The following is a 24,581-nucleotide window of genomic DNA, read 5'->3' on the forward strand; positions in this document are numbered from 1 at the left end:
ACACTGGAAGTGAATGATAAATGATGTGTTTGTATTATACCCTATCCATTTGAATCCAGCCTATGAATGCATTTTGTTTGACATTATGGGCAACAAAGGAAATAGGAAGACCAGTTAGAAGGCAGCTCCACTGTTCATGGCAAGACCATAATAAGATCTGTCACTGAACATAATGGAAGAAATAAGAGGGATAAATTTAACAAATATAGGGGGAAAAGAATAAAAATAGAGCTTAGTGATTAAATAGATATGAAGAGGTTAAAGGTAAGAAGGAAGTTAAACTTATGTGAAATACATTAGAATATAGGGCTGTTGCTCTCTGATATAAAGAACACAGGAGTAGCCTTTAGCAAAGATGGAGAGATTATGAAGTTCTGTTTCAGGATATTGTATCATTTTTAAGGACTAGATATTGAGCTTTGGGTATCAGTCATTTAAGTCTTTAAAAGCTTTCAATGATTTCTCATTAATTCTACTCCAAAGTTAACTTACTTTATATGAATCATGCATTTATAGTATGTAGAAGTTTCTGATTTTGTAAATTAGAATATATATGGAGAACTTGAGTGATATGCATAATTCCAAGCAATAAAATATGATTATTCAAATGTCATAACATAATTTCTTTTTAAGTCAAGGAAAGTCAAGAGTTTCTGAGAACTAGATGCTCAGAAGAGGACATAGAAGGACACTATTTCAAAAAAAGTGTATATTTATTTCAAAGAGATAAAATATGTACAACATAGAAAGCACACACCAACATTAGAATAAATTTAGTTGGAAACTGTAAACAAAAATAACAGAAATATCCATGTTTATCTAAGCAGAAAGGGATTGATCAGAGATATCTCCTGAATTTAACATACAGAGCCTTATATCATTGCTAGTGTTATCATAGTGCAATGAAAAATAATTTAACAAACTAGATTCAGTAAATGAAAGAACTGAGGCAATGAATTAAGAAAATATAAGCCCTGGGACTTGCAGTAGAACTCAGGGATACATGAGTGTATTAGGTTTTTAACCACACCCTTTTTCTATTAAGTTAATTTGCCTTCTGATGAGAGTGTTGCTTAGAGGTGACAATAAACAATCTTTGAAATATTTTTTCTCCAAAGAGTGATTTATACTTAAGGAATGATTGGATTTGGGGGTCTTCTTTCCAGGCATATCTCCATTCTATGGGAGACTGCCTCAAGTGATGGCAAGTGCATCTATCCAATTTAGTCAGACAGGTCTGGCTTGAAACTGTGGTTCAGCACTTTACTAGACACTTGATTAAGAACAAATTTTTTTACATCTTCGAGATGGGAGGAGGGTTGTGATTTGGGAAATGACAATAATAATACATATTTTGAAATTAGTGGTAAAGATAAAATGACAAAAAAACATGAATAGCCAAACAAGGTGATCCTTAAATACTACAACGTGACTCCTTATTTTATTTTATTTTTTACCAGGGATAACACCTGCTGTCGTTGAAGGAAAAAGATTAATTTCAAATCTCAGTAGTGTATCTTCTTCCTCTCAGTTCAGGCATAGCACTTACACTTTCCCTTTTCCTCATGGGAGAATGTGTCAGGCATGAATATCGTAGAAGGTTGCATTTTCAGGATCTTTATGCCCCTTGTCAGGGGATGTGGGCCGAATGCACTTGACTATAAACATTAACACTTTGCTCTGAGGTGAAATTTAACTCCTCCATGTTTCTGTATTAGAATAAACCAGGTTATACCGGATCAGGACATCCAGAGACTCGGGCTGACCGAGAAGACGTCACTCGGTGCTAGTGGCTGTGAGGACAAAGGAGAAAAGGAATCCAGGTGACTCTTACACAAGGAAGTAAGTGTTATGTCTCATGTTATGTCTCAGAAGGGACACTTCTCCCTTCCAATTATGACTTGTAGTACCACTCAGCCACTAAGAGACCAGGAAGTACAATCCTGTCATGTTTCCAGAAGACGGAGGCACAAATATTAAACAAATAGCCCCCTACCAGAGTTATGATTCAATGCACACATTATGTGTGTTGAGAACATATGCCAGAAGTCCTGGGTATGGGAAGTCATAACTCATTTTCTGTTACTGACATACATATCTCCTCACGTTCCCATTTTTCCTACCAGCAAAAAAAAAAAAAAAAAAATCTTAATTAATTGCAAGAAAATTCAGTCACTTTCAGATTTTCGTAGTCATTTTTAGTCATTGGAGATTTCAGCTGAGCTAAACTGACATTTATATCTCTGTGGGCAAAGATAATGAGGAATATGTGGAGTGATATCATGGAAGCACATACAGTTTGGCACATAGTGCTTGTGCTGACGAGCTGAGGTGGTAGTAAGGTCTTGTGATTTATTCATCATCTCCAAGGTTGTACTCATAAGATGTACTATTAGATGACACAGTTACAGGGAGCCAAACTTCCTCTCCTGTACTAAAATCAGAGGGAGGATTTAAACCAAAATTAGATATCCCAAAGAGCAAAACTTAATAGAGGAGACAGGACAGTAATATATGAAAGATAAAAAACAGTTCGTAGGGAGTATGAAAGGAATGATTATAAATAGAGAGTGTTGGAAAATTTGCCAAGCAAGGTAGTTAACCTTCTGGATAGGGACATTTCAGTAGAAAAAGGGAAAAAACCCAAATCTTAGCCCACCCATGACCAATATCAAGTTATAATACATTCATTTATATTAGATACAAACTTTAATAAAATGTAAAATGTATTGTTTACTAATGTTACCCTCATGTTAAACACTTACTGTGCACTATTTCCTTTAATTCTCACAATCGTTTTATGAGGTTAGAATGGATTTTATGTTCATTTTGAAGATGTGTAATGTAGAAAATGGCTTAGTAACCTGCTAAGTGTCAAAGAAGACCCATGTTTAAATTTCTGACTCCAGCTTCATGCTCTTAACAACAACTGTTCTTTATTTGCTGTGTTCAACTTATTTGGTATCAGTTTGCAAATATGGCAGATTTACATATATTCAAATTATATCACTTCATTTATGAGTTAATTATAAGTAGGAACACTTAGGAGATCTGACTGTACCCTGAGTTTATGTTCTAACTCTATCTTATAATAGCTATTTTAACATGAACAGGCCATTATTTTTTTTGCATATCTCTGTGTTCATCTATGTAACAGAGATAAAACAGACTAAATAATTGCCTTGCCAATCTTACAATGTTATTTTGACTACAAAACTAGCTTCTATGTAAAGGACACTTAATAAATCACTTATATGTATAATGTATGTGTGTGTGTATATATATATATACACATATATAAATAATTTAAATTATATATGTGTGTATATATATATATATATATGAAATTGTTAGTATCACAAAGCATTTGGCATTCCTCATGGAATGAGTGAAATATTAAAAAGATAGAGATTAGCTTGTCAATACACTGTTCATAAGATAATTCTGAACCTACCAGGAAAGTACGAAGCATCTCAGAAAGAAGTATTTGGAAACTTGTCTGGTATTGTTGGACTGTATAAAGCAAAATGTAAGAGCCAAAGAGTATTTCAAAGAGGAATTCAACTTTAAATGGCCAGAGGGAAAAAACAAATCTCACCATCTCCAACTTCCCTGACCTCATTGTTAGGTGTCCAGTGCTCCACTGTATCTAATACTTTCCAAAAAATGTCTGTCTAAGTATTCTATTTTCATTAGTGCAGTGATTTAACTCTGCCTCAGTTTCCTGACTTGAAATGATTGTGACAACTCTCAAACTAATGTGTGAGTAAATATTTGGGTAACTTAAGGCAGTGTTGGATAGGATCCTGTAATTTTAAAGCAATGTCTCAAAGATATTCATTATAGAGAACAAAAAAAGACAGAACAAACTATAACCCACAGTCAGTGTTAGAATTATACTAGGAAATGTTGAAAGGTTTTACATTGAGAATAACAGACCCATCCTCATAAACGCAGACAAGTTTCCTCTTACATTAATGGATCTGTAAGCGAATACACTAAAATACAGTTGCAATACTGGAAAACTGCACATGTATTGATTTAAGTAATCTGTAACAGAAATGGGAAACCACAAAGTAGAAGTTTTTGTCATGTTAATTAGCATCCTCTTCATTTCACAGTTAATAAAAATCCAAGCCAATTTCCCAAATCTGTGAAGAATGTGAGAGTAATCAATGTTCACAGTCCAGTTGTGAGTTGGGAGGATCCAGAATTGAGGTTTCTGACAAGAGTCTGAATAAATCTATATGCCTTTCATCACAAATAAGTGCTACCTGAGTTAATAATAACAGGTCAGTGAATCAACAGCTAGGTTTAAAATGGCTGCTGTCAATAGAACCTGCAAGTACTCAAATAAAAGTCCAAATAGCTTTCTAAATTATTTAATTAATGCATCAGTAAGTAGCTTTCAAGTATCTACAATCTGTCCAAAATTGTGATGATGTTAGCTCCTGTCTTGTTTCCTCTTCACTAATTGTTCATATCTACACATTCACCTTATCCCCAAGCAACCTGCATGTTCCAAATCTATTCTAGTTTGAGAGCCAGTGCCAAAGAGAGTAGTGTGATCGTCCATAGCCTCAGGTGTACTTATCATTAGAATCATCCCCACTAATTCTATACTTGTTTGTCCACAATGTGTAATCTCAAGGCACCTGTAGTGTCCTAGCTAAAGTTTTCCCATTTAATCTGCTCTTATCTACTCTATTACAAGGCATTATAGACCAATTGATTGTGTTTAGATTTGGGTTTCACTGCCTTCAATGCACATTTCCCAATTAAGCCCCTTAGCCCATGGGAGTTGCCCTGACATCTTGCTGATCTCTTGCTAATGCAGTGAGCTGAACTCTATTTCCCAGATGCCGCACATTCCTCTCTTAGACATTGCTCAAGATTATGCCTCTATTACACTGTCTCAACTCAAGAAAAGAAGGTCTCACCTTTGTACATTTTTGGCTTGGTAGAAGAAAAATATCCTGAACCACAATGCTGATGGGAACCCAGAAAGTCTTCTATCATTATGCTTACATTGAAGATAATAACCTGACACTCAGTCACGGAGATTTGGGCTGAAGTGGGGGACTGCAATGATCCATGACTAGGATTGTCACACTACAAGTCTCATGTTAATCCTTTTTTCCGTGAAAGCTTGACAGCAATGAAGTAAGAGAGAGTTGAAGTGGAACCAGATAATGGGAAGCCCCAAAAAACATACAAAGTTTGCAATTTATGGAATATGTTGTTTCCTTAGTAGGAGAAATCCAAGTCAAAGTGGAATTTTAATGTAGTGACTGAACACTGATTTGCTTACAGAAGATCTGGTTTTAACTAATGTCTGGTATAACTTTTAATAGTAACCTTTCACTCTGAAGAGATTATCTGTTTGGACAAAAAATTATTGTATTTTATGAAGTTGATGAAATGAGGTAGTTTAGATTAACGGTAAAGTATCCATTGCCTATAACACCCTTAGAATAGCCATTGACCAAAAGAGTAATGTTTTGTTGAGTGTCCTTTACCTACCATCTCTTGGTCAAGCAAACATGCTCTTGGTTCACATGTCTCCTCACTTATCCCACTGCTGCCTAGAAGAGTTTTTGTTGTGCATGGATAAATATAGAACGACTTTTTAGTTCTCATTTGCCTATAAGGTAATATTCTTTTATTGTTTACCATAATCTTCTGAAATATCATTGGTTTTCCCGATAACTTTACCTTTTAATAATTTTGAAAGTTGATGTTTAGTGATGCTTATTTTGTTTTCTGGTATTTGCTTTTTTGCCTTAGCTTATAGAATCCCAAAATTAAGAAGATAGGTCTGTACCTGTCTCTCCATGAAGTTTCATCATAGTTACCATTTAAATCACTCAGTCGTTGCTAGGAAACATGGTTCTTTCTCCTGTCCTCAGACACATGCACTTGTCAATAATTGAATTTTCTATAAGAATATCAGATTGGATTTAAAAATAAATAAATAAAGTCCAAGTATAAAAACACAAATAAAGGTAAAAGGTTCAGAAAACTTTCATGCTATCACTGATCAAAGAAAGAGGGAGTGGCTATATTAATATCAGATTAAGGAGACCTGAGAATTAAGTCTCTAGCCAGAGATAAAGAGGACAGTTTCATAATGGGTCAATACATAAAGATAACATAATAATGCTGTGTATGCATCTGATAGAAGAGTATTAAAGTACTGGAAGCAAAATTCACAGAACTGCAAGGAGAAATCCTGTTGTAGACAAATCCTCAAATATAGAGATTTCAATATTTCTATATAAAGGAGTAGTACAAATACAGATAGAAAATCAAATAAAGATGCCCTCTCCAAAAACAAACAAACAAAAAAAAAAGTACAGACTTCCAATTTTAAAATAAATAAGTAACCGGGATGTAATGTATAGCATAAGGAATATAGTCAAAATATTGTAACAACTTTATATGGTGATAGCTGGTAGCTAGAATTATCATGTATATAAAAGTTGAATCACTGTGTTGTACACCTGCAACTAATGTAATACTGTGTGTCAACTACCCTTCAATAAAAAAATTAATTAATTAATTAATTAAAAAAAGAAAAAAAAGAAAATCAAATAAAGACATATAAGACTTGAATAATATTATCAACCAATCTTTCCTAACTCATATTAAAAAAATAGTCCAAATAAGAACAGCAGCAGACATACATCCTTTCCAAGTATACATTTACATAAAGACAGACCCTATTCAGGGTTTTTTAAACATTTTCAATAATTTTAAAAGGATTCAAGCCATATAAAGTATGTTCACTTACCATAATGGAACTCAAGTAGAAAATAACAACAGAATAAAATATACTGAGAATCCACAAATATTTGGAAATTTATTAACACAATCCTAAATAACAGGTCAAAAGTGAAATTTAAAAATTATTTGAAACTGGATGAAAATGGAAGTTATTAACATTCAATTTTGTTGAATGCAGCTAAAGTAGTACTTCATGAGGAATTTTTAGAACTAAATTTTATATTAGAAAAGAAGATGATCTTAATCAAAAACCTTAGTTTCCACATTAAGAAGCTAGGAAAACAAACTGTAAAACTAGAGACTAAAACCAAAACCAAATAAATCAAAATAAAGGAAATAATAAAGATCACATAGGAAATAAAATAGAAAACAAGAGATAGAGGGAAACAAATCACAGAGGAATACTACTTTACATTTGGTAGAATGTTTAAAATGTAAAATACTGATTATACCAAGTATTGTCAGTATGTGGAACAGTTTGAAGTTTCATACCATGCTATAAGAATGTAGAACAATGTCACCACATTGGAGAACAATTGGAAGTTTATGAAAAAGTTAAACAATAACTATATGACCCAGCCAGTACACTCCTAGGTATTTACTCAAGAGAAATAAAACATGTTTTCACAATCTTCTACATGAATATTTATTGTAGCTTTATTTAGCCAAATACAGAAAGCAACCCAAATGTTCTTTAAGGAGTGACTAGATAAATAAATCAGTGTTTATCTATACAATAGAATACTACTTAGTAATAAAAAGGAATGAAGTATCAAGTCATATAACAACATAAATGAAATAAGTATGCTGAGTTCTAAAAAAGCCAGTTAAAATTAAAAAATAGAGAAGTATACATGCTATATGAATCATTTATATAAACTTCTAGAAAAGGCATGCTAATCTATGATAAAAAAAATTAGATCAGTAATTACCTAGGCAAAGTGGAAGGGAAGGAGTACAGGGAGAGTATGGGATCAGAAAAGGGCAATCAGGCAAATTTTGAGGTGGTGAATATTTCTATTATCTTATTGTGGTGATTGTCTAATGAATGCATACCTATGTCAAAACATGTTAGGTTGTATATTTTAAATGTGTGCCATTTATTTCATATGAGTTTTAGTTCAGTAAGGTTCTGTGTGTGTATGTGTACATGTATATGTGTTTAACAAACTCATTGGTAAATAAGAAAAAAAGTAAGATAACAAAGATGCTAAGAAAACTAATATTTCAAAAACATTAACATTAGGAAAAATACAGACAGAGAGAAACAGTAATGCATAATAATTTATTTGGAAATAAATTTGAGAAAATAAAAATAAATACTGATGGGATGTCGGCAAGATGGCAGAATAGGTAACCCCAAATCCTCCTTTACTTCCATGAAGACATTGACACAACAACAATACATAGACCAATTCCCTTTCTGGCTTTTGCACCCGAAGCAAGTGTAAAACCATCCACATTAAGCAGTAAGAAAATTGGTGGCATTCGCTGCCACAGATGCTTTCCCCAGTCAGTGTTGTGGTGTGATTGAGAGAAAAGTCTCAGTTCCCAGCTTCTCTCTGGGCTGGGAAAAAGAAGATGCAAACATATGTCCAATGTCCAATCATTTTGAGGGGCTGCCCATCGGACTGGTTTCTGTTTTGCCCGAATCTCATGCTGACAGGAAAGGGCTTTGATGGGGGCCACTGAGAACAAAGGCAATGGTTTGGACCAGCACGCACCTCATAATAGTCCCTCTCTCCAGCTCAGTATGGAACAAGTGGGAGGAAAACCACTAACTCCTGGGCTCTTCCTAGGAAGAGAAAAATTTGATGCACATGTCCAGTATTCAAGCTTTTTGGTTGGCCTGCCTGAGGGGCTGGTTTCTGTCTTACCTGACTCAGAGTGCTGACGTGATTCAGTATATTTTAGAAATATGGAGGCTGCTGAAAACAAAGGGAAGTTGTGCTATTTGTGGCCATGCAGAGAACCTGCAGTACTGCACACAGACACCAGAAGGAGCAAGAGATTGAGATCCTGATAAATGAAACAGGTAAACCTCTCTAATTGTGAATTCATAAGCACAAATCCAGAGAAGATTCATCACCTGAAAATAACTGAGAGGTCGCCATAATATCTAGCTGGGCTGATTGGTGATGGTCTTTCCTTGTATGAGGTCAGTCTTACAAGGCACTTAAAAGGTACATAAAGCAGAAACATGGCACAATCAAAGGAACAAAATAATTCTCCAGAAACCAACCCTAAAGAAATGGTGGTATATTAGTTACCAGAAAAGAATTCAAAATAACTATCACAAAGATGATTGAGATAGTCAGGAAGACAATGAACAAAGTGAGAATATCAACAAAGAAATAGAAATGATTAAAAAATAATGACACAAAATATGGGGATTGAAAAATTCACTAGAGGGGCTCAGCAATGGACTTGATAAAGGCAATGAATCAGCAAACTTGAAGACAGATCATTTGAAATTATCCAGTCAAACAGCATACAGAATGAAAAAGCTGTAAAGCCTAAGGGACTTAAGGAACACAATCAGACAGGCCAACAGTATGCACATTATAGGTATCCCAGAGGAAGAGAGAAAGAAAGATGTACAAAGCTGATTTGAAAAAATAATTGCCCACAACTTTCCAAATGCACATTCAGATTTACGAAGCATAGTGGACACTAATTAGGATGGAATCAAAGAAATCTAAACTGAGATGCATTAATTAAATTGTCAAAAGTCAAAAATAAAGAATTCGTAAACAGCAAGAGAAAAAAATCACATATAAAAGAGCTCCCATAAGACCATCAGTGAGTTTCTCAGACCAAAATTTACAGGAAAAAATGGTGACATGAGAGGTGAGACAGAAGCTTCCTCTTAAAACTGCATATAACATGAAAATTTAATTAATATGACTAATCCTGAAAGAACAACAGTAAAGAGGGCTGTGCCAAACTGCATACACCTAGAGAAAAGAATAAACCTCATGGAACAGGGTAACGTACCAAAGCCATGGAAAGGCTGGACCCAAGCCCTTCCCCAACCCCAGTTCACCGGTGGGAGGAAGAGAAATGGAGGGGGGACGGACTGGAGAACTGGGACTGAACACCTAACTCTGAAGATCTGCTCTGGGAGCACAAGCATACATTTCATGGTGCTTTCATGGTACTCTCGTGATTAGGGGTTTGGAAAGCTAAGACAGGCAGAATACCTAGAGAGATTGAGATTCCAGCCGCTTGTGGAAAGCAGGGATCCATATCCAGCTGCTCTGGGACAAAAGAAATGCAGGCAGTCTGAGAGACTTCCTAACAGCAAGAGGGCTGCTAAAGGGGCAAGGATTGCACAGAACTTACTGTTCAGGAGAAAGGACAGGTAGACAAAATTGTCCAGGTGCACTCTGCCCAGCAGGTTGGGAACTTTCTTGATCTTCAGGTGCTCCAGCTCCCTGGCTGGCTACAGAGCTTGAAGGAACCCCTCTGTTATACGCAGCTTACTTTACCTTCCTCCTGGCCAGCCCCACCTGGCTTGCAAACAGGCAACCCCTACCCCAGTGTTAGGCCACCTATAGGGAAGCCCCGTCTACAGCAACTAAAAATGCAAAATACAGAGGCCTATACCTCTGAGCTCAGCCCACTGGTTCTGGCAGGGGAGGCAGGCAAAGCAGCGGGGAAGCAGGAAACAGCTATTTCCTCCCCACAGGCACCAATACCACTCCCCTATGACCTCCGACATTGCTACAGGGGCTGAGCAGCTACAGAGAGTAGAGATTCTGGGCACTAGAGGGCACCATATACAAATATGAAATGCCAAAGAAACCTGGTTCAGAGTAAAATTATGAATACAACACCTGAGAAAGATTCAAATGAAATTGACCCCATGAATCTTCCTGAAAGGGATTTCAAAATAAAAATCATTAATATGCACATGGAGGTACAGAAAAATATTCAAGAACTCAGGAATGAATTCCAGTTAGAGATCCAGTCATTGAAAAGCACAATGGAGGATATTAAAACCAGATTAGATACAGTGGAGGAGATGATAAATGAAACAGAAATGAGAGAAGAGGAATACAATGAAGCTGAGGCACAGAGAGAAAAAGGATCTCTAAAAATGAAGGAATATTGAGAGAGCAGTGTGACCAATCCAAACAGAATAATATTCACATTATAGGGTTACCAGAAGAAGAAGAGAGAGAAAAAGGGATAGAAAGTGTCTTTGAGGAGGTAACTCCTGAAAAGTTCCCCAATGTGGAAGGCCATGGAGGTGCACAGATCTCCCAACACAAGGGACCCAAGGAAGACTACACCAAGACATATAGTAATTAAAGTAGAAAAGATCAAGGATAAGGACAGACTATTAAAAGCAGCCAGAGAGAGAAATAAGATCACATACAAAGGAAAGCACATCAGGCTATCATCAGACTTCTCAGCAGAAACCTTACAGGACAGAAGGGAGTGGCATGCTGTATTTATGCTATGAAGCAGAACGGCCTCGAACTAAAAATACTTTACCCAAAAAGATTATCATTTAAATTTGAAGGAGAAATTAAACAATTTCCAGATAAGAAAAAGCTGAGAGAATTTACTTCCCACCAACTGTCTCTACAGTATCTTTTAGAGGGACTTCTATAGATGGAAGTGTTCCTAAGGTTTAATAGCTGTGACCAGAGGTAATACAACCACCGGAAAGAAAGTAGAAAAATTAATTACTAAGCAAATGCAAAATTTAATCAACTATCCCCAAAGTCAATCAGGGAATAGACAAAGAGGACAGAATATGATGCCTAATATATAAAGAATGGAGGAGGAAGAAAAAGGAGATAAAAAGAAACTTTACATGTGTTTGTAATAGCATACCAAGTTAAACTGGACTGTTAGATAGTAAAGAAGTTAATCTTGAACCTTTGGTAAGCACGAATCTAAAGCCTGCAATGGCAATAAGTACATATCGGTTGGTAATCACCCTAAATGTAAATGGACCGAATGCACCAATCAAAAGAGGTGTAGAGTTACTGAATGGATAAAAAAACAAGACCCATCTATATGGTGCCTACAAGAGACTCATTGTAAACCCAAAGACATACACAGACTAAAAGTGAAGGGATGAAAAAAGATATTTCATGCAACTAATAGGGATAAAAAAGCAGGAGTTGCAGTACTTTCATCAGACAAAATAAACTTCAAAACAAAGAAAGTCACAAGAGACAAGGACATTACATAATGATTAAGGGGTCAATCCAACAAGAAGATATAACCGTTATAAATATCTATGTGCCTAACACAGGAGAACCTACATATGTGAAACAAATACTAACAGAATTAAAAGGGGAAATAGAATGCAATCTATTCATTCTAGGAGACTTGAATACTTCACTCACTCTGAATGACAGACCAACCAGACAGAAAATAAGTAAGGACACAGAGGCACTGAATAACACATTAGAACAGATGGACCTAACAGACCTCTGCAGAAATCTATACCCAAAAGCAGCAGAATACACATTCTTCTCAATTGCACATGGAACATTTTCAAGAATAGATCATATACTAGGCCATAAAAAGAGCCTCAGTAAGTTAAAAAAGATTGAAATTGTACCAACCAGTTTCTCAGACCACAAAGATATGAAACTAGAAATAAAAAATACAAAGAAATGAAAAATCCCACAAACACATGGAGGCTTCACAACATGCTCCTAAATAACCAACAGATCAATGACCAAATAAAAACAGAGATCAAGCAATATGGAGACAAATGACGACAATAACTGAAACCACAAAATCTGTGGGACAGAGCAAAAACCATGCTAAGAGGGAAATATATTACAATACAGGCCTACCTCAGGAAAGAACAATCTCATATGAACACTTTAAACTCACAATTAATGAAACTAGAAAAAGAACAAATGAGAGCCAAAGTCAGTAGAAGGAGGAACATAAAAAGATTAGAGCAGAAATAAATAAAATTGAGAAGAATAAAACAATAGAAAGAATCAATGAAAGCAAGAACTTGTTCTTTGAGAAAATAAATGAAATAGATAAACCCCTAGCCAGACTTATCAAGAAAAAAAGAAAGTCTACACACATAAACAGAATCATAAATGGGAAAGGAAAAAATCACTATGGACACCACAGAAATACAAAGAATTTTTAGAGTATACTATGAAAAATTATATGCCAACAAACTGGATAACCAAGAAGAAATGGACAACCTTCTAGGAAAATACAGACTTCCAAGGCTGACCCAAAAATAAACAAATAATCTGAACAGACCAATTACCAGCAATGAAATTAAACTGCTATTCAAAAAAACTACCTAAGAACAAAACACCTGGACCAGATGGCTTCACCACTGAATTTTATCAAACATTTAGTGAAGATGTAATGCCCTTCCTCCTTAAAGTTTTCCAGAGAGTAGAAGAGGGAATACTCCCAAACTCATTCTATGAGTCCAACATCACTCTAATACCAAAACCAGGCAAAGACACCACAAAAAAAGAAAATTACATAGCAATATCCATGAACATAGATGCAAAAATACTCAACAAAATATTAGCAAACTGAATTCAAAAATACATCAAAAGATCATCATGACAAAGTAAGATTTATTTGGGATGCAAGAATTGTACAACATTTGAAAATCCATCAACATCATCTACCACATCAAAAAAAGAAGGACAAAAACCACATGATCTTCTCCATAGATGCTGAAAAAGCATTTGACAAAATTTAACATCCATTCATGATAAAAACTCTCAACAAACTGGGTATAGAGGGCAAGAACCTCAACATAGTAAAGGCCACATATGACAAACCCACAGCCAACATTATATTTAACAGTAAGAATCTAAAAGCTTTTCCTTTAAGATCTGGAATAAGACAAGGATGCCCACTGTCCCCACTTCTATTCAACATAGTACTGGAGGTCCTAGCCACAGCAATCAGACAACACAAAGAAATAAAAGGCAACCAGATTGGCAAGGAAAAATTTAAACTGTCCCTCTTTGCAGATGACATCATATTGTACATAAAAAAAACCCTAAAGAATCCACTCCACAACTTCTAGATCTAATATCTGAATTCAGCAAAATTACAGGATACAAAATTAATACACAGGATTCTGTTGCATTCCTATACACTAATGATGAACTAGCAGAAAGAGAAATCGGGAAAACAATTCTATTCATAGTTGCATCAAAAAGAATAAATACCTAGGAATAAACGTAACCAAGGAAGCGAAAGACCTATACTTTGAAAACTACAAGACACTCTTTAGAGAAATTAAAGGGGACACTAACAAATGGAAACACATCCCATGCTCGTGGCTAGGAAGAATTAATATCATCAAAATGGCCATCCTGACCAAAGCAATATACAGATTTGATGCAATCCCTATCAAATTACCAACAACATTCTTCAACAAACTGGAACAAATAGTTCAAAAATTCATATGGAAACACCAAAGAACCCAAATAGCCAAAGCAATTCTGAGAAGGAAGAATAAAGTGGGGGGAATTATGCTGTCCAACTTTAAGCTCTACTACAAAGCCACAGTAATCAAGATAATTTGGTACTGGCACGAGAACAGAGCCACAGACCACTGGAACAGAATAGAGACTCCAGACATTAACCCAAACATATATGGTCAATTAATATATGATAAAGGAGCCATGGACATACAATGGGGAAATGACTGTCTCTTCAACAGATGGTGCTGGCAAAACTGGACAGTTACATGTAAGAGAATGAAACTGGATCACTGTCTAACCCCATACACAGAAGTAAATTCAAAATGGATTTAAGTCATGAAACCATAAAACTCCTAGAAAAAAACATAGGCAAAAGTCTCTTGGACATAAACATGAGCAACTTCTTCATGAACATATCTCCCTGGGCAAGAGAAACAAAAGCAAAAATGAACAAGTGGAACTATAACAAACTGAAAAACTTCTGTATATCAAAGGAGACCATCAATAGAACAAAAAGGCACCCTACAGTATGGGAGTATATATTCATAAATGACAGATCTGATAAAGGGTTGACATCCAAAATATATAAAGTGCTCATGCACCTCAACAAACAAAAAGCAAATAATCCAATTAAAGAATGGGCAGAGGAGCTGAACAGACAGTTCTTCAAAGAAGAAATTCAGAATGCCTACATGAAAAGATGTTCCACATCACTAGTCATCAGAGAAATGCAAATTAAAACCACAATGAATATCACCTCACACCAGTAAGAATCACCACCACCCAAAAGACAAACAACAACAAATGTTGGCGAGGTTGTGGAGAAAGGGAAACCCTCCTACACTGCTGGTGGGGATGTAAATTAGTTCAACCATTGTGGAAAGCAGTATGGAAGTTCCTCAAAAAACTCAAAATCGACATAACATTTGACCCAGGCATTCTACTTCTAGGAATTTACCCTAAGAATGCAGCAGCCCAGTTTGAAAAAGACAGATGCACCCCTATGTTTCTCACAGCACTATTTAAAGTAGCCAAGAAATGGAGGCAACCTAAGTGTCCATCAGTAGATAATGGATAAAGAAGATGTGGTACATATACACAGTGGACTATTATTCAGCCATAAGAAGAAAACAAATCCTACCATTTGCAACAATATGGATGGAGCTAGAGGGTATTATTCTCAGTGAAATAAACCAGGCAGAGAAAGACAAGTATCAAATGATTTCACTCATACATGGAGTATAAGAACAAAGAAAAACTGAAGGAACAAAACAGCAGTAGAATTGCAGAACCCAACAATGGACTAACAGTCAACAAAGGGAAAGGGACTGAGGAGGATGGGTGGGAAGGGAGGGATAAGGGCGGGGAAAAAGAAAGGGGGCATTATGATTAGCATGTATAATGTAGGGGGAGCACGGGGAGGACTGTGCAACACAGCAAAGACAAGTAGTGATTCTACAGCATCTTACTACACTGATGAACAGTGACTGTAATGGGGTATGTGGGGGGGACTTGATGAAGGGGGGAGCGTAGTAAACATAATGTTCTTCATGTAACTGTAGATTAATGATTATGAAATAAAAAAAAGAGAAACAAACCATAAATGAGAGAGGTCATGAAATAACTTAAGTGTTTAAACAGTACTTTCGTAAGAACTTTAAACAGCTTTTTAAAATATACTTAAGGATTGGAAGGAAAAGATTAACACAAGTAGTAGGTCATCAAAGAATTAAAAGGAACCAAAGGTAACTTTTAACTTTAAAAATTCACTAGATTATAGTAATAGCAATTAGACACAGCAGAAATGATCAATGACCTTGAAGACACAGCTGAAACATAGAAAAGAATGAAAATTACAAGGCAAGGTTAAAAATGAGCAGAGCTTCAGTGATTGTAGACAAACAGAAAGTGTTATAATATACATTTAAATGGAGTACAAGAAAAAAGTAAGAGACAGAAGAGTATATTTGAAGAACTAGCCAAGAAAAACAACAAAAAAAGCCGATGAAGTTTAATGAAAACTATAAACTCATAACTCTAAGAACATTTCAGTGAGCAACAAAATAACAACCATTTCTTTCAGGTGCATATAGAACCCTCACAATGATAGACCAAGTTGTGAATATTCTGAGTTGTATAACTCAATAACTTTAGGTAAACAATCATATGAAGTATTTCAGAATTAAATGAGATATCAATAAAAGAAATCTATGTTTCTAAATCCCTAAATACGTGGAAATTAAAATAAACACTTCTAAGTAGCCATGGGCCAAAGAAAAAATTACAAAGGAAATTAGAAAATATATTGAAATATTTTGAATTGAACAAAAATGAAAAAAAACATTAAATTCATTGCATCTGGCATCTGCTTCCAAATTTAGAGATATAGGAAGAGTAAAGCTCTATGTGAAAATAAAAACACTCCAGCAAACTGTAAAGTGATTAATTTTCTCAAACTCTTAAGACAGCTTAATGTCACAGAGCAAACAACTAGTCCAGACATGAAGGAGAGGAAGGCAACTGCAGGGAGGGATGAGGAATGAGCATCAGCTTAACTAAAGTACATAGAATCAAACACCAGAAAGAAGAGTAACCTAGTAGAATTCAGCCAGGAGTAGTTGGCAGATTGGTGGAGGCCAAGAGTGTACTGGTAAGAGGAAGATCCTCCCTTAGAGCCAAAGAAATCAGATGTTTTCACTTTGGGGCTTGCTTTAGTTCTCTAGGGCAGCCATAACAAAGTACCATAAACTAGGTGGTTTAAAACAATAGAAATTTATTCTCTTACAATTCTGAAAGCTACAAAATCAAGGCATCTGCTGGACCATGCTGTTTCTGAAGCCTTTAAGGAATGATCCTTCCTTGCTTTTTCCAGCTTCCGGTCTGCAGGCATTCAGTGGCTTCTGGCATTCCAGCACAATTCCAGGCTCTGCCTCGTCTTCACTTGGTCATCTTCCCCTGTGTCTCCCTCTTTTATTTTTTAATGATACTAGTGCTATTGCATCATGTGACCTTATTTTAACTAATTAAATCTGCCATGACCATATTTGCAAATAAGGTCACATTCTGAGATAGTGGGGGTTAAGACTTCAACCTGTCTTTTGAAGGGATACAATTCAGCCCATTCCAGGGCTCAGAAATTTTTTCGGAGAGAGTCCTAAGACCTAGGGTAAAGGAACATCAGCCCCTGGGGAGGTGAAAGAAACTCCACCCACATCCTTCTCTCCTACCTTCTCTATGTGAAAAGGCTTTCATCTGGGGAAAAAGGGGGCAAGAAGCACTGTTCCCCATTGCTACTGAGGTGAGAAAAGAAGAAAAAAAATGTCCCCAGTTTGCAGCTACACTAGAGACTGACACATTCTTTTTGTTAAGATACTCATATCTATCCTCAGTCAAGTTTCATGTGTGTGGGTGTGTGTATGCATGTTTGTGTGTGTGTGTCTCATGATATTAGAAATTCCATTAGCTTCAGTATTTACAATGTAGTATAAATTTGGTTTCTCCCATCAGTCAGGATTGGGCAAAAAAGAAGAGACAGAATTTTCTTAAGCTAAATCTACGCCAACATCACAGTTTAGCAGAGGGCATCATTCCATTTCTCACACTCGAGTGTTGTTGTCATCACTCAATTTTCATTTTAAGTAAAAGTGTATTAACAGCAGAGTTCTAGAGTGTCATCCATCTGTACGGGAATGTCTGGCTTTAGGATAGGCTTGTTTTCTCATTGAGAGAGCCATTGCTGTGATCCATCAAACAGTAGTTCACCCTATACATATTTAAAACCCATCCTTCATGAGAAATTGTGGTGTTGCAGAATTGTTCTCACTGTGGCAAGACAAGATATTAATGGCCCCTGCTTCCTTTCTCTGAACCATCTCCAGAATACACCATGAATCACATGAAGAATTTGCATTGGACCAGAAATTTCAAAATAGACAGTTCAGTAGCAATAAGTGGAGTAACTCTGATACTCAAATTTCCAAAATATGAAATCAATATTTGTTATTAACCTAAATATTTTTCTTAATAACAGTATAATTCAAAATCTATTAATATTTATGATGACTTATAAAAGAAGAGACTTCAGGTTTCAAGGTAAGTTTTAAATGTGTGAATTAAACAGAAATTTAGTAAAAGATATAAATCATCTGTGCAAGTGGAAAGAATGAATTAGGGACTCTCCTGTGGTAGCATCTGAGGTTATGAGAGAGGAACGGTTATTCTTTCAAGCCAGTGTGAGACAATTTTACTCCAACCTGGATTCAGATTCTAATGGCTCATGTTTTAATTTTTAAAAAATGAAATGAGACATGGCTTTGAGAGCTATCATTGCAGAGGTATAAGTGGATATAAGTCTCAGCCCTCAACCACTCCAAGAGTGAGAAATATGTTATTAACCTCATACCTTTCCTTTGCTAAAGTGTACTAAGCACTTAGTATGTGTCAGGAATTTTGACAAATACTTCATATAACTAATTTCATTCAATTGTCACAATTATCATTTGAGTGGGTACTGTTATTATTTTCATTTCATTTCATGCAACTTAGGACACAGGAACACTGAAGTTTCCACAGTTTTCTGAGTTCTCCTTTCATAACTTCTTGGGAACATCCCCTCCAAAAATCATCATTAATACCTAAATACCCAGGTGGGCCAATTCCTTCTAACTGAAGAGTGAACTTTGACTTTCCCCAAAGAATATATGATTTTAAGAATGAACTGTTAAATGCCATATGTAACAGGTAAAACAAAATCATTGCCCTACAAAAACAAAGGTTTGGTTTTTACTAATACTTTTGGCAGTAGCAGTTCTAGGACTCAACTCCAAAGCTTCTTCGCTCCATGTTTGCACTCTAATTGGAGTACACCTGTCTCATGTCAGATGGAAAACAAAAGATGGCTATCCACAAAATAACTTCTAGAACTTTGGCTTGAAAGTGATATATATTAAATTTGATGTCCAAGTCTGACATTAACAGGATGAGGATATACATTCTTTGAGTACCTTGATGTCCTAAATAGAAGAACAGTAATATTTTGAACAGTAGTATAGTCTGTTGAAATAATTGCACCTTGTATTATTGGAATAGAATCATGAATTAAAATATGCCTCAGAAGCCTTTAAAAGAATATTTACTTTTTAAAATGACAGTAATTAAGAGTGATATAAGAGAAATAAAAGGTGACTTTAATATTTCTGGAAAATTATTACCAATTCAAAAGTTTGGGCAAGAAAAATTGTAAAAAGCTCACTCTAAAAATATTTTATTTGAAGTGTCATTAGATAAACTGTCCAATGGTTAGAAACCTAGGTCAGCTTTTGAAACAGAGGTTTGTGATTAGTCATTGTTAAAATTAAGTGAGTGGATGGAATTGTCCTGGGAGAAATCCTGTAATAAAATTGAAGTGACTGTGGCACACAATTTAAGAGAACCAAGAAGTAAGAATCTAGCAAAGTGGACTCTAAAATAAAATATATTTATAGGCAAATATGCTATTAACAATCAACTTAATCAAGTTGAACCTCTGAATTTCTACAGAATTGAGCTTTGATCATAGCTTGCATTTTGAAACTGCATGATGTATACTGAGTATGCTACTGAAAAATGCCCCCCAAAACAAGCAAGTAATAAATACACTTCATTTGGAACAGAAAATTCAATACCAATGCCACCTGCCATCTCCCCTCCAACTAGTGTTCATCCTTTGTACTCTGACATCTATTTCAGACATGTTCTAGAGTTTGGGGTAAGTTAGTGTGTACTACTAATCACCAGGGTCAGGAAAAGGAACGGTGAACAGAACCTTACTAAAGTAAGAGCAAAACAGCTGGGAGCCCATGTGATGTGAATACAGGACAAATAAATAAGAAAAAGCTACACAAATGTCAAAGGTCCTGCTTGTAGAATTGTTGTTTTTGCTTAGGTCTCCATTGCCTGTTAAAATGCAAATCTCCTTGGGAAACAGAACACTTTGAACTGTGCTCTTGTTCATATTCACAAAACTGCCTCTGTCACTTGCAAAATGTCTAGTGGCAGGAAGTTCAAAAGACGTTTCGTTAATGGAAAGCTATTCTAACCCAGTGCTTTTCTGAGCACAGGTTTTGATAGGATATTGGTAGCACCATTATCCTTTTACTTGCTCAAACCTAGCATATAGGTTATCCTTGATTCTGCCCTTTTCCTTCACGCCCAGTACAATCTATCACCAGCTGTGTGAGTTCCTCTTCACAAATATTTATGTTTATCTTCATTTCCTTGATCATCTGCTTATCTTCATCTCCTTGTGACCACACTTGCATTTTTTTATCATGTTGACCTCCGTTCCCATTTTTACCACTTTCATAGCAATGAGTGATTTTTTAAATGTATAAATGAGTACATTTCACTCCCCTGATCAAAGGTCCTTAATGGATCCCACATTCTCTTAAATTTAAATCCAGTCATTTTACCATGGCCCAGGATGTTGATCCTGATCTCATTCCCCCTACTCTCTATTGTTCCCATGTCTTTGTACAATGCAGGAGCATTCACTTCTGTTTCTTCAAACACCAATTCCCTTTCCTGCTTCTGGGTGACTGAACTCTCTGTTCCTTCTTCCTGACATGCTTTCTAGTTAGTTGCAGAGTGGGCTCATTTCATCCTTTAGATCAGTTCGAATTCCACCTCCCCAGAGAAGCAGCCTCCGTGTTCCTATCTAAACGATTTCTCCTTACGCTTTGCTTTTTCATAGCATAACCCTGTTTCTTTCCTTCACAGAAGTTAGAATTAAAATTACTTATTGCTATAAGTCCCCCCCACGCAGAGGGGCAAAGACCTTATCTGATTTGCTTAGTGTATCCTCAGAAGTTAGCAGAATGCCTGTCACAACTAGGTATTTCATATATTTATTGAATAAAATATTTAATGCATGAACAAGGAAAGAAGAAAGGCTTCTGAGAAGGAAATGGGGGATAGAATTGGGAGATGGAGCACTGAGAGGACAAATTCCACCATATTCACAGTTTCACTGAAGTCTGACCATAATTGTGTATGTGCCTTTGTGTGTTGAGCTAGTGTTTGGGGAACAGGGAGAGAGCAATGGAGAGAACTCAGATGATGCATCCTTTACAGGAAAGTCTCCCGGATGCCCCTGAGAACAACAGATGGCTGTAAAGTGTCCATTTGTTCCCTGTGAGTCTTTAAAATTGCACCCTATTCCCAGCTCTGAATTAAGGGGAAACATCAGAAGAAATAGAAAAAAATGTTTAAATTGTTTTACCCTAACATCACTCCAGTGAGCTGTCTCCTAGCACTGTTCATGTGCAGCACAAAAACACTTGACATAGTGTAGGAGCATTGGAGACCTACTTAAGGATATACAAAAAGTTAGAAATATTCTTAAAACTAGACCTCTACTTGCCAAGACATTTACCTTCTCACTCCTCTTCCTACTCCTTACCTATTAAAAATGCATTCTGAACCCTTCCCCACAAACTGAGAAATTCAACCACCTCTTGTGCCGTATTAATACCAAGTGTTTCCTGAGTGTTTACTTTACACAATGCACTGTGATGAGTACTTTACATGTATTGACTCATTTCATCCTAATTTAATCTGTAAAACAACCCTCTGAAACTAGCACATATTATCCACACTTTACACCTGAGAAAACTGATGTTAATCCTTTAGAGGTTGTAGATCTAAGATGAAATACCTGCTAAATGATATAAGTGGAATTTGAATTTTGTTAGCTCATGACTGCTTAATAGATTGTCTCTCATAGACCATAATAAAAAAAAAAGTCAGTTAAGGCAAATGCACAGAAACATCTAAAAGTTCACCTAGAATATCTATGTAACTTTTCCTTAACCAAGTTTAACTCCTTTCATTCCTTGCAAGAAGGCTTCCTGAATTTTTACGTGAAAAGAAAAGGAAATAAATATCCTTTCTTAGACTCTTTCCATAAGGAGTAAAAATTAACTTCTATCCCCAATTTCAGCTCCTGATGTTGCCAAGGTGTATGGGAGAAGGTGGTGGGTAGTGCTAGTAGGTAGTGCTTGTGGTCTAGAGATGCATGCCTTTTCAGAGCACTTTGATGGAGGATATGGGTAAGATCTCATTCCTTGAGTTCTGTGACAATGTAAGTCTGTGAAGGGCTGTATGGACCTTAAAGATGTAATAACTATGTAGTTTGCATGACTTAGTATAAAATTAAAACAAGGGACTTCTTATTTAAAAATTATTAAGAATTTTGTAACACCAATAGCAAAACATTAAACCAAATGCAGGACATGGGGTTTTGCAACTACGCAGGTTGCATCCCAATCAAACTATCCCTACTCATAGATAAGCCCTGAGGAAAACTCAAGTTGGCAAAATTTTCTTTTGCTCCATTAACCTTTCACCTCCCTCAAATTTCTATGCCCAATGCCCCTCCTGTGGTTTTCTTTGGGAGGCTGACTTCAGGCAACAATGCTCTCGCTGAGTTTTCCCTTTCCTGTCTCCATCAAACTTCCCTGTCTTTTCCTTCTCTCATTTATCGAGATATGTATCAATCACATATTATATAATTGATATTTAATAAATACCAGAGATTGAGAAATTAAAATGATATGACCTCTGTATTAAGGTGGAATACAAGCTAATGGGAGGGAAAAACAGTAAATATAATTTGCTATCTAGTGGCATTGTGCTGTTGTAAAACCAGAGAAGTCATGAAAGAAAACAAAGTGATAGGAAGAAAGAAGGAAGAAAGGAGGTATAAGGGTTGTGAGGAAGAGAAGGAGGGAGAAAGATTCCATCTGGAGTAGTGGAAAAAGAGACATATGCTCCAGTCTGGAAATCAGAATATACCACATCAGGAAGGATGTTCTAGGCAAAATAAGATACCATCTTCTAGGCTTCCAGTTGTTAATACAATTATAAATCTTTGATGAATTCATTTGAAATATAGTAGTTTGTCAAAGGATTTGGAAAAAGAGTATAGATACTTATAAGAAATCCACAGGGAACTTTTTGGTTTTTTGAAGTTATTCATGCTCCATCCTCCCACAACTGCTCACCAGCACCCCTATGGGGACTGATTCCCTTAAGACAAAGTCAAGATTCTGTAACTCAGTGGGTCATGTCTGCTGACAGAAAAGAATGGCAATTTCCTTCAGGTGGTCACAAAAAGTTGATGATTAATGTTAACATACATTAACTCAATTATAAAAATAGCAAATTTTAGCTAGTCCTCTTTCAATCTCCATCACTAGCTAAGGTAGTGGAAGAAGTAGTTATGAGGAAGGGTGACAGATACACATATATATAGACAAGATTCCTAGTTTTACTTAAAATAAAATATAAGTTTATATTTTCTATACTCTCCCTTCTCCAAAAGTCCTAATAAGGAACTGGAGCAAAAGAGTATTGAGGACCCAAAGGGCCCTCCACTGGAATTCACATTATGAGTGTTCTGTAGTTGACTCATGAAAACATACTTTATAAAATACTCCATTCCTGATCATGAGATTTTCAACAATTATACCTGATTAAAAGAACTGTTCTTACAGCTTGAGGCCCCTTTGATGCCCCTTACTAGCCACATATAGTGTTACATATGCTAATATACTTTAGGAGTAGCACATGTTCTCTATACTTCTCACATACAGAGAACCCAAATATATTAGAATTTTTATATTCTCTTGAATATATATACTCAATTCTATTTTGAAGGAAGTTGACACCAAATATGTGGTATAGTGGGTAACATCAATAGGATAATAATGTTATAGATATGTTTGAAGATTTCTAAAACCCCAGGTGATGTGTTTTAAAATAGAGCAAAATTAAGGTAATGAAGTAGTCTAATTGCTTTCCTTGGTGTTTTCATACACAGAAAGCCAATGTAATAACAATAGACAGATTTCTGGGGGAGAGGCTACATAAGCAAATATAAGGGCAGAAACATTGATTAATAAGGAGATGGAAACTTATAAATTAGGCCCCAGTGGCCTACAAAATTCCCCATCAAAGCTGGCCACCAAATCTGGTTCTGGCTAATCAGACTCACGGGTAGACCTCATGTGTCTGCACCATAATGGGAAACAGAAGAGTTATTTTGCCTCAAGATTGTGTAATATCTTGGATGTCAAGATAAGGATCCCAGTCTTAAAATTTGAAACTCAAGTAGGTTTAAAGAGAACATTATTGTCTAAGAAATATTTTAAATTCATAGAACTTTATTTATTAGAAAACATTCCTTTACAAAAGATCCACTGATATTTATAATGCAAATTCCAATATATTTTACATTTGTGTTGCATGTTGTTGGGTTTATGGATTGTGATGCACAGTGTATGGAACATGCTCCCTAAA

Source organism: Manis javanica, chromosome 1, assembly GCF_040802235.1.
Source record: "Manis javanica isolate MJ-LG chromosome 1, MJ_LKY, whole genome shotgun sequence".
Taxonomy (NCBI): Eukaryota; Metazoa; Chordata; class Mammalia; order Pholidota; family Manidae; genus Manis; species Manis javanica.